The sequence below is a fragment of the Mobula hypostoma genome, chromosome 25, assembly GCF_963921235.1.
Source record: "Mobula hypostoma chromosome 25, sMobHyp1.1, whole genome shotgun sequence".
NCBI classification, from domain to species: Eukaryota; Metazoa; Chordata; class Chondrichthyes; order Myliobatiformes; family Myliobatidae; genus Mobula; species Mobula hypostoma.
Window position 1 is genome coordinate 33,826,600 of NC_086121.1, and position 13,074 is coordinate 33,839,673.

Below are 13,074 nucleotides of genomic sequence, written 5' to 3' on the forward strand. Positions count from 1 at the left end.
ATTCTCCTGCCTACTCCTGTAACCTTTGACACATTTACTAACCAAGACGAAAGACATACTTAAGCAAGTTTTATTGAGAGGGATGGCTAAAGTGGCTGCCAATGTCATTAGAAAAGGTAACGTGATACTGATGCATGAAGGCAGGGTTAATAGTTTGGTGTTAGGATTACAGTTTTGTCGAGGAAGAAGTTCTGTAGTTCATTCCAGCCTAGTGCTGGATTTTAATTGATTAATAGGGGGGTAAAATGAAGTGTCAGGAAATAATAGAGAGAATCAAACTAATCTAGCAAAGTTCAGTATTGAAATAGATAAAATTCAGATATGTAGCACTTGTTAACCTTAGTAGGACATAACCAAAGCAACCATGTGATTATATTGAAATTAAAAATGTAATTATTTTCAATTTACTATAGCACTTTTAATTACATTTGTGACAGATAATTAATTTTAGTAGATATATCACATGAAATTAAGAAAATACTATTTATGTTTACCCTACAGTTTGTTGCAGGATATATAACACGGTTTGTTCTCAAATCTTAGTATTTCCATGAGGTAATCTAAGTAGAGACATTCATAATCTGAGCAATAAACATATAATCAATTTTTGATTAGGTTTTTAAAAATAATTTCAACAGGGTATCTTTTGTTTACAAAGAGCACATGGATGATATACATATTCATTATGTAGGGTGGTATAAGAAATCTAACTGAAATAAGAGAACTGTTCAGTATTTACTTCTCAGCAAACTAAAAATGATGGTAAAAATATAATTTTATCTTTATAATTGAATTGACTTTATTACTTACATCCTTCATATACATGAGGAGTAAAAATCTTTATTTATGTCTCTAAATATGCAATTTATAGTAATTTATAATAAATAATATGTACAACAGGACAGTCAATATGACATAGAAATACAATTGTATCAGCATAAATTAATCATTTGTATCAAAAAAGAAATAAATAGATGTAATTTAATAGCCATTGTAGAGATGTGATTTGCAAAATAATCAAAATTGAGAACGAAATGCTATGTGCCTTCAAATATTCTGATTATCATTAATGAAAGAAGTATTACATCAAAGGGAATGGCTTATAATGTTGCCAAAAAAAGCAATATACCTGAGGAATGGGAGTGTGGGTATGTATGAAAAATGTTTGGTAAAAGTGTCAGACTGAGACAGGAGAAATCAGGAAATTGCAGAAAAGATTTAAGAGAAGTATGTTGTGTCTATCTTCAAATTTAAAATAGGACTGAAAGTCAATAACTCTCTCAATCTATATCCTAAGGTTTTAGAAGAAATGGCAAAGATAGCAGATGCACTGACATCTTACAAAATTTCACAGATTCTAAAACAGTTCCCACAGATTAGAAGATAGAAAACATTACCCACTATGGACCTGAGGGAGGGGAGAGAAAACAGGGATCTACAGACCGGATGGCCTAATCTCTGTAATAGGGAAAATGTATTACACCAGAGGGATTGTGGAAAAGTATCAAGAATGCTGTACATGAAGAGTGTGAAAAGATTCAGCATAAGGCGAAAATGCAGAAGAGACCAAAATGGATGAGTGAAGAAACTCTGAGAATTGCACAGGAAAGAAGAGAAGCCAAAACATAAGGGAAAAAGTGTAGCAGTTGCAGTTCTCCATCGAGCTTTCCAATGTTCTGATAGATGAGACAAAGAAAACTACTACAGTAACGTGTGTGAAAATAAGAAAGGAAGGACAAGATTAGTCTTCTTACAGTGCCTATAAAAAATATCCACTCCCCTTGGAAATTTTCATGTTTTATCATTTTACACCATTGAAACCCAGTGGATTTAATTTGGCTCTTTTGGAAACTGGTCAACAGAAACAGACATTTTTGTATCAAAGTGAAAACAGAAACTACAAAGTGATCTAAATTAATTACAAAGATAAAACACAAAATAATTGATTGCACAAGTATTCACCCCCTTCAAGTCAGTATTTAGTAGAGATGCACTTTGAGAGCAATTACAGCCTTGAGTCTGTATGGCTAAGTCTCTATCAGCTTTGCCCATCAGGACACTACAATTTTTCCCCATTCTTCTTTGCAAAACTGCTCAAGCTCTGTCAGATTGCATGGGGATGGTGAGTGAATAGCCCTTTTCAAGTCTAGCCACAAATTCTCAATTAGATTGAGTTCTGGACACTGATTTGGCCACTCGAGGACATTAATTTTGTTGTTTTTAAGCCATTCCTGTATTGCTTTGGCTTTATGCTTGATGTTATTGTCTTGCTGGAAAACAAATCTTCTCCTAAGTCACAGTTCTCTTGCAGATTGCATCAGGTTTTCCTCCAGGATTTTCCTGTATTTTGCTGCATTCATTTTACCCTCTACCTTCACAAGCCTTACAGGGCATGCTGCAGTGAAGCATCCCCACAGCATGATGCAGCTACCACCCAGTTTCATGATAGTGATGGTGTGTTTTTGATGATGTGCACTGTTTGGCTTACACTAAACATAGCATTTAGTCAGATGGGCAAAAAGCTCAACTATAGTTTGATCAGTTCATGGAACCTTCTTTAAGCCGGCTTCAGAGTCTCCCACATGTCTTCTGGCAAATGCTAGCCGAGATTTCATGTGAGTTTTTTTTAGCATGGCTTTCTGTTTGCCACTCTCCCATGAAGTTGCGACTGGTAAAGCACCCGGGCAACAGTTGTTGTATGCACAATCTCTCCTGTTTCAGCCATTGAAGCTTGTAACTCCTCCAGAGTTGTCATAGGTGGTCTCCCTCACTAGTCCCCTTCTTGCATGGTCACTCAGTTTTTGAGGACAGCCTGCTCTCAGTAGATTTACGGCTGTGCCACATTCTTTCAGTTTCTTGATGATTGACTTAACTGTACTCCAAGGGATACTCAGTGACTTGGAAATTTTCTTTTATCTATCCCCTGACTTGTGCTTTTCAATAACCTGTTTGCAGAGTTGCTTGGAGTGTTCCTTTGGTGTAGTTTTTGCCAGGATGCTGACTCACTAGCAGTAGGATCTTCCAGATACAGGTGTATTTTTACTACAATCAATTGAAACACCTTGACTGCACACAGGTGATCTCCATTTAACTAATTATGTGACTTCTAAAACCAATTGGTTGCACTAGTGATGATTTGGTGTGTCATATTAAGGGGGGGCGGTGAATACTTATACAATCAACTATTTTGTGTTTTATATTTGTAATTGATTTAGATTACTTTGTAAAGATCTGATTTCACTTTGACATGAAAGAGACTTTTTCTGTTGATCAGTGTCAAAAAAGCCAAACTAAATTCACTGTGATTCAATGTTGTAAACCAATAAAATATGCGAACTTCCAAGTGGCGTGAATACTTTTTATAGGCACTCTAAAGCTACGAGAACTGAAGAGGAAATTCCAGCCTTGCATGGGAATGCTGAAAGATGCACAAGATGCCATGCTCAGTGAATCTAAGAAAGTCAAACAACAATGGAAGGAATACTGTGAGTCATTATACCAGAAAAAACAACTGGATGAAGATCCTATATCTGCAACAATCAATTTCCAACAAGTTCATATGAAGAAATACTGGATCGACTAGACTTATACTTGCTGGAATTTAGAAGATTGAGGTGGGATCTTATTGAAACGTATAAAATTCTGAAGGGATTGGACAGGCTAGATGCAGGAAGATTGTTCCCGATGTTGGGGAAGTCCAGAACGAGGGGTTACAGTTTAAGGATGAAGGGGAAGCCTTTTAGGACCAAGATGAGGAAAAACTTCTTCACACAGAGAGTGGTGAATCTGTGGAATTCTCTGCCGCAGGAAACAGTTGAGGCCAGTTCATTGGCTATATTTAAGAGGGAGTTAGACATGGCCCTTGTGGTTAAAGGGATCGGGGGTATGGAGAGAAGGCAGGTAAAAGGTTCTGAGTTGGATGATCGGCCATGATCATACTGAATGACGGTGCAGGCTTGAAGGGCCGAATGGCCTACTCCACCTATTTTCTATGTTTTTTCTATGTTTCTATGTTCTTGTATTGGGACCAGTACATTTTGGCCCAATTAAGCAGCTGTCCCAATTAGCCGAAATTTCATGGAAATAGTTAAAATGGTATAAAAAAGACTACTGAGAAACAAATTATGTATTTAAATGAAATACAGAATAAATTAGGATGTTACCAAAACTACTACAGTACTATAAAATTGTATAAGTTCGTAATAGTTATCAACAGAGGAATTCGTTCATTTTTCACTGAAGTGTTCTTTTGATTGACTGTAAATGATCAAAGTCAGCACAGACATTTAGTGCAGATAGTGAACTGCCTTCAAACAGTGCTTTCGACGATTGCATGCTTCAAATCTTCATTTTAATTGTCACATTCAAGATGATTGTCAATACCTTCAAATTCTTCATAGTTCCTAACTTGTTGAAGTAATGATATCTTTTCACTATTGGCCGTTTTTGGCGTTTCCAAGCCTGAATGCTTGAAATAGCAGTGGGCAAAACAGTTCTGAATTGTTGTACTGTTTATTACTTGCCAACTATCAGTGACAAAAATTACTGCTATTTGAATACAAACACGCAAATGACGCTAAGCAACACACGCAAAATGCTGGAGGAACTCAGCAGTGGAAAAAAGTACAGTTGATGTTTTAGGGCCAAGAGCGTTCGGTAGGACAGGAGAAAGAAAAAGATGGAGTAGATTGAAAAGGTGGGAGGAGGGGAGGGAGAAACACAGGGTGATCGGTGAAACCAGGCGGGGGAGGAATGAAGTAAAGAGCTGGGAAGTTGATTGGTGAAAGGGATACAGAACTGGAGGAGAGGGAGAGTTCTGCTAGGAGAGGACAGAAGGCCATGGAAAAAAGAAAAGGGGAGGAGGAGCACCAGAGGGAGGCGATGGGCAGACAAGGAGATAATGTGCGAGAAGGAAAAGGGAATGGGGAATGGTGGGGGGGGGGGGTATTACCAGAAGTTCGAGAAATCGATGTTCGTGCCATCAGGTTGAGGGCTACCCAGTCAGAATATAAGCTGTTGTTCCTCCAACCTGAGGATCACGATGGTAGAGGAGGCCATGTATTGACATGTTGGAATGGGAATGGGGAGTGGAATTAAAATGGGTGGCCACTGGGAGTTCCTGCTTTTTCTGGTGGATGGAGTGCAGGTACTCAGCGAAGTGGTCTCCCAATCCATGTTGGGTCTCACTGATAAACAGGAGGCCACACTGGGAGCACTGGAAACAGTATATGACCTGAAGAGACTCAAAGGTGAAGTGTCACCTCAGCTGGAAGGACTGTTTGAGGCCATGAATGGTATTAAGGGAAGAGGTATAGGGGCAGGTGTAGCACTTGTTCTGCTTGCAAGAATAAGTGCCAGAAGGGAGATCAGTGCGGAAGGATGAATGGACAAGAGAGTTGCGTAGGGGGCGATCCTTGCGAAAAGCAGAAAGTGGGAGGGGCAGGGAAAGATGTGTTCAGATCTCCCAGTGACCACCCATTTTAATTCCACTTCTCATTCCCATTCCGATATGACAATCTATGGCCTCCTCTACTACTGTGCTGAGGCCACACTCAGATTGGAGGAACAACACATTATGTTCCATCTGGGTAGCCTCCAACCTGATGGCATGAACATTGATTTTTCGAACTTCTGGTAATGCCCCCCTCCCCTTCACCATTCCCATTCCCTTTTCCCTCTCTCACCTTATCTCCTTGCCTGCCCATCACCTCCCTCTGGTGCTCCTTCCCCCTTTTCCTTCTTCCGTGGCCTTCTGTCCTCTCCTATCAGACCACCTTCTCCAGCCCTGTATCTCTTACACCAATCAACTTTCCAGCTTGTTACTTCATCCCTCCCCCTCCCAGTTTCAAGTATCACCTTGTGTTTCTCTCTCCCCTCCTCTCACCTTTTACATCTACTCATCTTTTTTTCTCCAGTCCTGCTGAAGTGTTTTGGCTTGAAACGTTGACTGTATTTTTTCCCATCTATGATCTGTTTGCTTTCTATGAGATTTGATGTTCTCCTTGATGCTCATTGACTTCAGCTTTACCAGGACTCCTGAAAGCCACAAGTGGTCATAAGGGCAGTCACAAACACCTTATCTCTTGTTTTCAGTTCCTTGGTATTTGGATCAGGTCTGGGTTAAAATCTGGAGTTGACCTACCTGGCAAAGCAAGTTACTGGTCTGTAATTGCCACTTGCCACCACTTAGATTGCATCCTCCAACACTTTGCTAATAATTGAGGATATGTTAGGCTTTTAGTAGCCAGATTGGGTTATTCCTGCTTTTAGTAAACAAGATATGCCCAGCCAATTTTGAACGCTGTTGGTTAGATTATCAGTGTTGCTGGAGTATTGAAATATCCTGGCCATAAGTACAGCCAGTTGAGAAGCGCAGGCTGTCAATACTACAGCCAGGATGTTGTTAGTACCCATGATGTCACTACCATCCCACTTGCCTTTTATTCCTCTGTATCTTTTCTGGAAATGTATAATTGAATACTGAGCACTGTAGTCCTCAGCAGTTTTCCAACAAGGTTTTCTTTGTTGCCATTTTGTTCTATCCCCACTTGCTAGAACCAGCTGCACCAACTTTGTTAATCAGACTTTGGGCATATATGTGCTTATATTCTAAGTTTGTTCTCTAGAACCCACAGGCTCATTCCTCAATGAACCTTATTCCTCTTTATGAAAATTATTATTGTTATAAACTTTCTGTTGTTCAGAATCAAAGTGAGGGAAATTTGAATGTGGTGTTTAGAATGTTAATAGGATTTGCTAAATTGGATGAAAAGAAACTGTTTCCATTTATTAGGGAATCAAGAACAAAGAACAAAAAATTAAAATTGTAGCCAGTGTGGATTATCATGAAGTACTTTTTCAAAGAATGTTGGGGGATATTTAGAACATTGTCTTACGAAAGGTAATGGATAAAAAGTGAACAACGTGAATTCTGCAGATGCTGGAAATTCAAGCAACACACATAAAAGTTGCTGGTGAACGCAGCAGGCCAGGCAGCATCTCTAGGAAGAGGTGCAGTCGACGTTTCAGGCCGAGACCCTTCGTCAGGATATCAGTCCTGACGAAGGGTCTCGGCCTGAAACGTCGACTGCACCTCTTCCTAGAGATGCTGCCTGGCCTGCTGCGTTCACCAGCAACTTTTATGTGTGTGGGATAAAAAGTGACCTTGCCTTGCCTTGCGCCCTAAACTCCTGGTGGAGTCGTTGGGGTGCTGTCATGACAAGCTTTGCACCAGTCTGTTTCATCTGTCGTGGTTGTGTGCCAGAGTTGCGTCACCGCAAATATTTTCCCTGTCCATTCTTTAATGTTGTCTGTCCATCTTTTCCTCTGTCTACCTCTCCGTCTTTTCCCCTCTACAGTTCCTTGTAGAACGGTCTTTGCAAGGCCACTGGATGTTGTTATGTGGCTGTACCGTCTCAGCTTTCTTTTCTTCACTGTTGTGAGAAGGTCTTCATGGGGGCCAATATGGTGCTGGATGGTCTTGCAGACCTGCTCGTTTGTGATGTGGTCCAAGTATGAGATGCCCAAGATGTTGCGATAGCATCTCATTTCCAAAGCCTGTATCTTCCTCTGTAGCTCTGCTGTGAAGGTCCATGTCTTACACGCGTACAGGAAGATTGAGAATACCAGTGCACGCAGGAGTCTGATCTTGTATGTCATGGTGATGTTGCTGTCCCTCCGTATTGTCTTGAGTTTGGATAGTGCAGTCATTGTCTGTGCGGTTCTTGCCAGGACTTTTGGTCTTGATCCTTCATCACTGATGATTGCCTCCAGGTATTTGAACTGCTGCACTGTCTCAAGTTTCTGACCATGGACTGAGATGTCTGTTGTGATGGCACCATTGGCATTTGCCATGAGCTTGGTTTTCTCGGCACTTATTTCCATTCCAAACTTTGTGGAGGCTCTGTCAAGATGGCTGGCCAGTTTGTCCTCTTTTCCTACAAGTCCATCAATGTTGTCAGCAAATCTTAGGTTTGTGATGCTCCTCCCTCTGATGCTGACTGTGCCCACATGATCTTCAAGGGCAACACTCTGATTCATTTCAGGAAGAGGTTGAAGAGAGTGGGGGAGAGGAGGCAGCCTTGACGGACTCCTACAGAGGTATGGAACCACTCCCTAATGGTGCCCTGATCGAGTACTGCACCGGTTGCCTTGGTGTAAAGCTGATGGATTGTATGAATCAGCTTCTGCCCCATGTTGAATTTCTTCGTGGTGGCCCATAAGGCAAACACCTTCTTGAAGTCTATGAAGACGTGGTAGAACTGTCTCCGGTGCTGAAGGTGTTTCTAACAAAGGGTGAGGAGGTTGAAAATCTGCTCAGTGGTGCTTCTGCCCTTGGGGAAGCCTGCTTGTTCCTCGGCAATGATATCTTCTGCCTGAGGTCTCAGTCTGTTCAAGGTGATTCTGAGCATTACCTTGCTTACATGGCTGATCAAACTGAAGGTATGGTAATTCTGGCAAAGTTGGAGATCGCCTTTCTTGGGAAGCACAACGATCAGCGACTGGGTCCAAGGTGTCGGCCATTCACCTGTCTGCCAGATCTTATTGCAGATGGTGGTAAGTATGTCTATTGTGGCCTCTCCTCCATGCTTCAGCAGTTCAGCAAGGATGTTGTCAACTCCTGCTGACTTCGCACACTTCAGTGATCGCATTATGGCTTCAACTTCTTCACGCATGATTGTATAGTCTTCCTCACTGGAAGATTCCTGCATATTCAGCACGCATGGACCCCCTTTGCTCTGGTAGTTGTACAGTTCTGAACAGTACTCTGTCCACCTTTCCATTATTTCCTTTCCTTCTTGTGAGACTTTTGCCATTTTTGTCTTGGATGGTGTTCATTTTGGCTTGTTTTTCTTTGGTAAGGTCTTTCGCCAGTTGGAATGTCTTCTTTGTTGTTGTTGGAGAGGCTGTCTTCAATATCCGCACATTGTTCGGCTATCCATCTTTGCTTTGCTTCCTTCATTTCCCTCCTGATCTCCTTGTTAATTTTCCTGTATTCTGTTCTTCCCTTTGCTGTGTTTTTATCTTTCTTTAATTTCCTTCTTGTGTCACACATATCCAGTATCTTGTTAGTGACCCATGGTTTAGGCTTACGGCAGTTTTTCCCCAGAATCTTGCTTGCTGTTTCCGTCATCACTGTGTTAAAGTTATTTGTGGTGGTCTCCAGGTCTTCATCAAGGAGGAGTATTGGTGCAAACTTCCCCCCAGTTGCTGCCTGAAATTCTTCAGAGATAGCAGGGCCTTTCAGTTTTTCAAGGTCAAATCTCAGCCGGCTGTTTTTTGGCTTGTTGATTCTCCTTAAGCGCACTCTGATGTTCATCATGACAAGGTCATGGTCACTAACCATGTCTGCTCCTGGGGATGTTCTGGTCTTCGGTCTGTTCACACCAGATTTGTGCTGTCTTTGCACTAGGATGTAGTCGATCTGGTGATGTTGACCATCTGGGGCATGCCAAGTCCATCTTCGGGATGCTTTGTGCTCTCCAAGTGTGTGCGACAGTACCATGTTGTTATAACTGGCAAATTCCAGCAGGTGTAGTCCCCTCTTATTGAAAGTGTCATTGCATGAGGGGCAGATGAAATCCCCCCACTCATCTTGTGCGTCTCTGCCCACCTTGGCATTCCAGTCACCCTGAATGATCACAATATCTCCTGTGTCCACCTTGTCGATGACATCTTGTAGTTTCTTATAGAATTCTTCATTGTGTTCATCGTCGTAGTCTATTGTTGGGACGTAGACTTGTGCCACTGTGATGTTGAACGGCTTTACTTGCAGGCAGATGGTCATGAGCCTGCCTGACACTGGTTGGCATCCTAGGACAGCGCTCTTGATGGATTTGTTGACTAGGAACCCGACGCCATTTTCCTGTCTGTTCTGTTCTCCTCTATAATAGAGTACGTGTCCTTCCTTGGTATGCACTTCTCCAGCGTTCTTCCATCTGGCTTCACAGAGCCCGAGGAAGGTGCCAGTTGTATCCTTGCATCTCATGCGTGAGTTTCTTGAGTTTCCCTGCTTGGTTCAGCGTTCTTACATTCCATGTGACGATTGTGATGTCCTCTCTGCCACGGATCTTCTATGTTGAATCACCAGTAGCACACTTATCGCGTCTGCCCTGGTGTGAGACGGATAGCGCAGTCATTGGTAACCCGGGCTGTGACCGATCTGGTATGAAGTTGCTTTTTGGTGCGCTCACCATGCGGTGTGTCTTGGGCATCTGAAACCTGGTGGAGCCCATCCCTCTCCAGGTTTGACCACCGCCGATTTCCTCCAACTAGGTGGCTCACCCTGGTTGTGAACACGTGGCGTTATAGTTCATCTGAAAACCTTTCTGCCCCGGCTGGTGACTTCATCATGGAAGTCTTTTGCCCAGTGGTGCTGTGTTAACGCCACCCCCTCACTTGGTTTAGCTTGCCCACTGAAGCGTTTTATTGAGGTATGGCGCTTGGAGCCAACACGTGAGAGATTTAGGAGATGGATGAAGACCAGTGATGCCCGTTCACCTTGTCTGGTAGGGAGCAGCATGCCAGACATCAAAGGTACTACCTCTATCCAGAGCCCCCTGTACCCTGCTGCTTTTGAAACTGAGAGTGTTAAATATTTATTGAAGGATGAAGCAGCAAAATACAGGTAAATGGAGTTCAGTTGCAGTTCAGTCATCACATAAGTGAATAGTCAAGCAAGTAATATGTTTCCTTTCCTGCTCTTCCAGTGCTGTAGTGGGATTGAATTCCTGCCTCTATTTTGCTACTAGTTAGCCAGTTTTTGTCACCCAAACTATACGTTGCACATTGGAGGTGTGTTGTAGCATTTTTACATACTAGGTAATTGCAGCGTTGAAACAAGCTATTCAGCTCGGCCTCGCTGTGCTTCTGTTTTCCTTGTGCCTCATCCACCATTCTGCATCTGACTATTGACATAGTGTTCTATCTCTTCTCCCTCAATTGCTTTGTTTAACTTCACTTGAATTAGTTTGTGTTGTAGCAAATGGAACATTAAATCTACTCTCAGGGTTAAGAAGTTTCCCCTGAACTCTTGACTTTATCAGTTGTCGTGCAACTAGGGGTACTTTTAAGAATAGAGTGTTCCACAAGGCATAACTTTATTATCTCGTTGTACCAAGTGTCACTGTTAATTTTCTGTCTTCATTAAAGGATATTCTATTGGTAGCTCCAACAGTGTTAATTGTCAACAAAATAGAGAGAGTACAGAGAAGATTTACTAGAATGTTACCTGGGTTTCAACACCCTAAGTTACAGAGAAAGATTGAACAAGTTGGGTCTTTATTCTTTGGAGCATTGAGGGCGGACTTGATAGAGGTATTTAAAATTATGAGGGGGGTAGATAGAGTTGACATGGATAGGCTTTTCCCATTGAGATTAGGGGAGATTCAAACAAGAGGACATGAGTTGAGGGTTGGGGGCAAAAGTTTAAGGGTAACACGAGGGGGAACTTCTTTACTCAGAGAGTGGGAGCTGTGTGGAATGAACTTCCAGTAGAAGTGGTAGAGGCAGGCTCGGTATTGTCATTTAAAGTAAAATTGGATAGCTATATGGACAGGAAAGGAATGGAGGGTTATGGGCTGAGTGCAGGTCGGTAGGACTAGGTGAGAGTAAGCATTTGGCACGGACTAGAAGGGCCGAGATGGCCTGTTTCTGTGCTGTAATTGTTATATGGTTATTATATGGTTATTTGCCTTTGCAAACTGCAAAAGCAAAGAGCATATAGATGTCATACTTATGGTTCTGGTCTTGCATGCATGCGAGAACACCATATCTGTTAAATCCTTTATATAATCTTTGAAAACTCCTGTATGTCATCCTATGGCTGCCTCTTTTTGAGAGAACAAAGCCCAGTTTGTTCTGTCTTTTCTATTAATTTTCTAATCTGGTTCAGTTGTCCTCTTTGTACCTTCACTGATATCATAGAATCATAGAAACCTACGGCACAGAAATAAGCCCTTAGAGTGTACCTCGTCCATGCCTGTCCACGTCAATCCTATTTATCCATATTAGGCCTGTCTCCTTCTTTTCCTTTCCTACCCAAGTACTTTTAAAATATTGTATTAGTATCTGCCTCCTCTACCCCCTCTAGCAGCTTGTTCCAAGTATTCACCACCCTCTGCAAAAGTCTCTTTTAAATTTCTCCCCCTCAGCTAATATTTATGCCCTCTAATTATAGACTCCCCTGCCCTTTGAAGGAGATTCTGATTATCAATCTTATCTGTGCCCCACATAATTTTGTAGACCTCTGAACGGTCCCCTTTGTTACAGTGAGAATAAACCCAGTCTATCCAATCTTACCTTATAACTTTATTCCATTGTAGTGTTCTGGTAAATCTCCTCTGTGCTTTCTCTGTTGCTACCATATTCTTCCTGTTGAATGGTGGACAGATTCTGTACATAGTACTTCTATGGTCTAACAATAAATGTTTCTAACTCATTATATTAAAAGTATTTACTGATTTTTATTTATTTATTATGAAGACCAGAGCTGCATAATAGTGCTCCGAATATGTTCTACCTGAGCTTCTGTATAAATTTAGCACTTCAGTGCTGTGCCTCTAGATTTTAACATCTTTAGTGGTCTTAATAGACTGTCTTGGTACCCCAGTGGCCCACTTATTCATATCGCCAACTCCTTCTGCTTTACTGCTCAATTTATTTTGTGTATAGTATTTGGCCTCCTTATTTTTCCTAGAAAAATATACTATCTTACGCTAAATTTATGGAGTTTATTAACCAGTTGCATGTCTATCTTACAAATTTATTAATATTTTCCTGCCTTTCGTTTTATTATCTCTGTCTGTGTTTGGTACCCTCTTTCTCAGTTTGTAATCATGCCAGTTTGACTTTGAATTTTCAAACCCTCCTTCCAATTCTCCACATTCTGATATTCCTGTAGAGGAAATTCTTGTATGATTGTTGCTTGTTAGGGGTGATGCTAGCTTTTTATATATCAACATAAACAGAACATACACATTATCTTTATTCTACTTGAAATCTGGGATTATACTCTAGTTTGCTTCACTGACATACTAATTGCATTTGTATTTTCAAGTAAAAAATACAAATTTT

The 13,074-nt window shown here is 41.5% G+C and overlaps 1 protein-coding gene across 2 annotated transcripts in view; it reads left to right on the forward strand.

The window, feature by feature from the left end:
* Positions 1 to 13,074, forward strand: part of nphp4 (nephronophthisis 4) — a 427,697-nt gene that overhangs the window by 238,479 nt on the left and 176,144 nt on the right. The window lies entirely within an intron of this gene.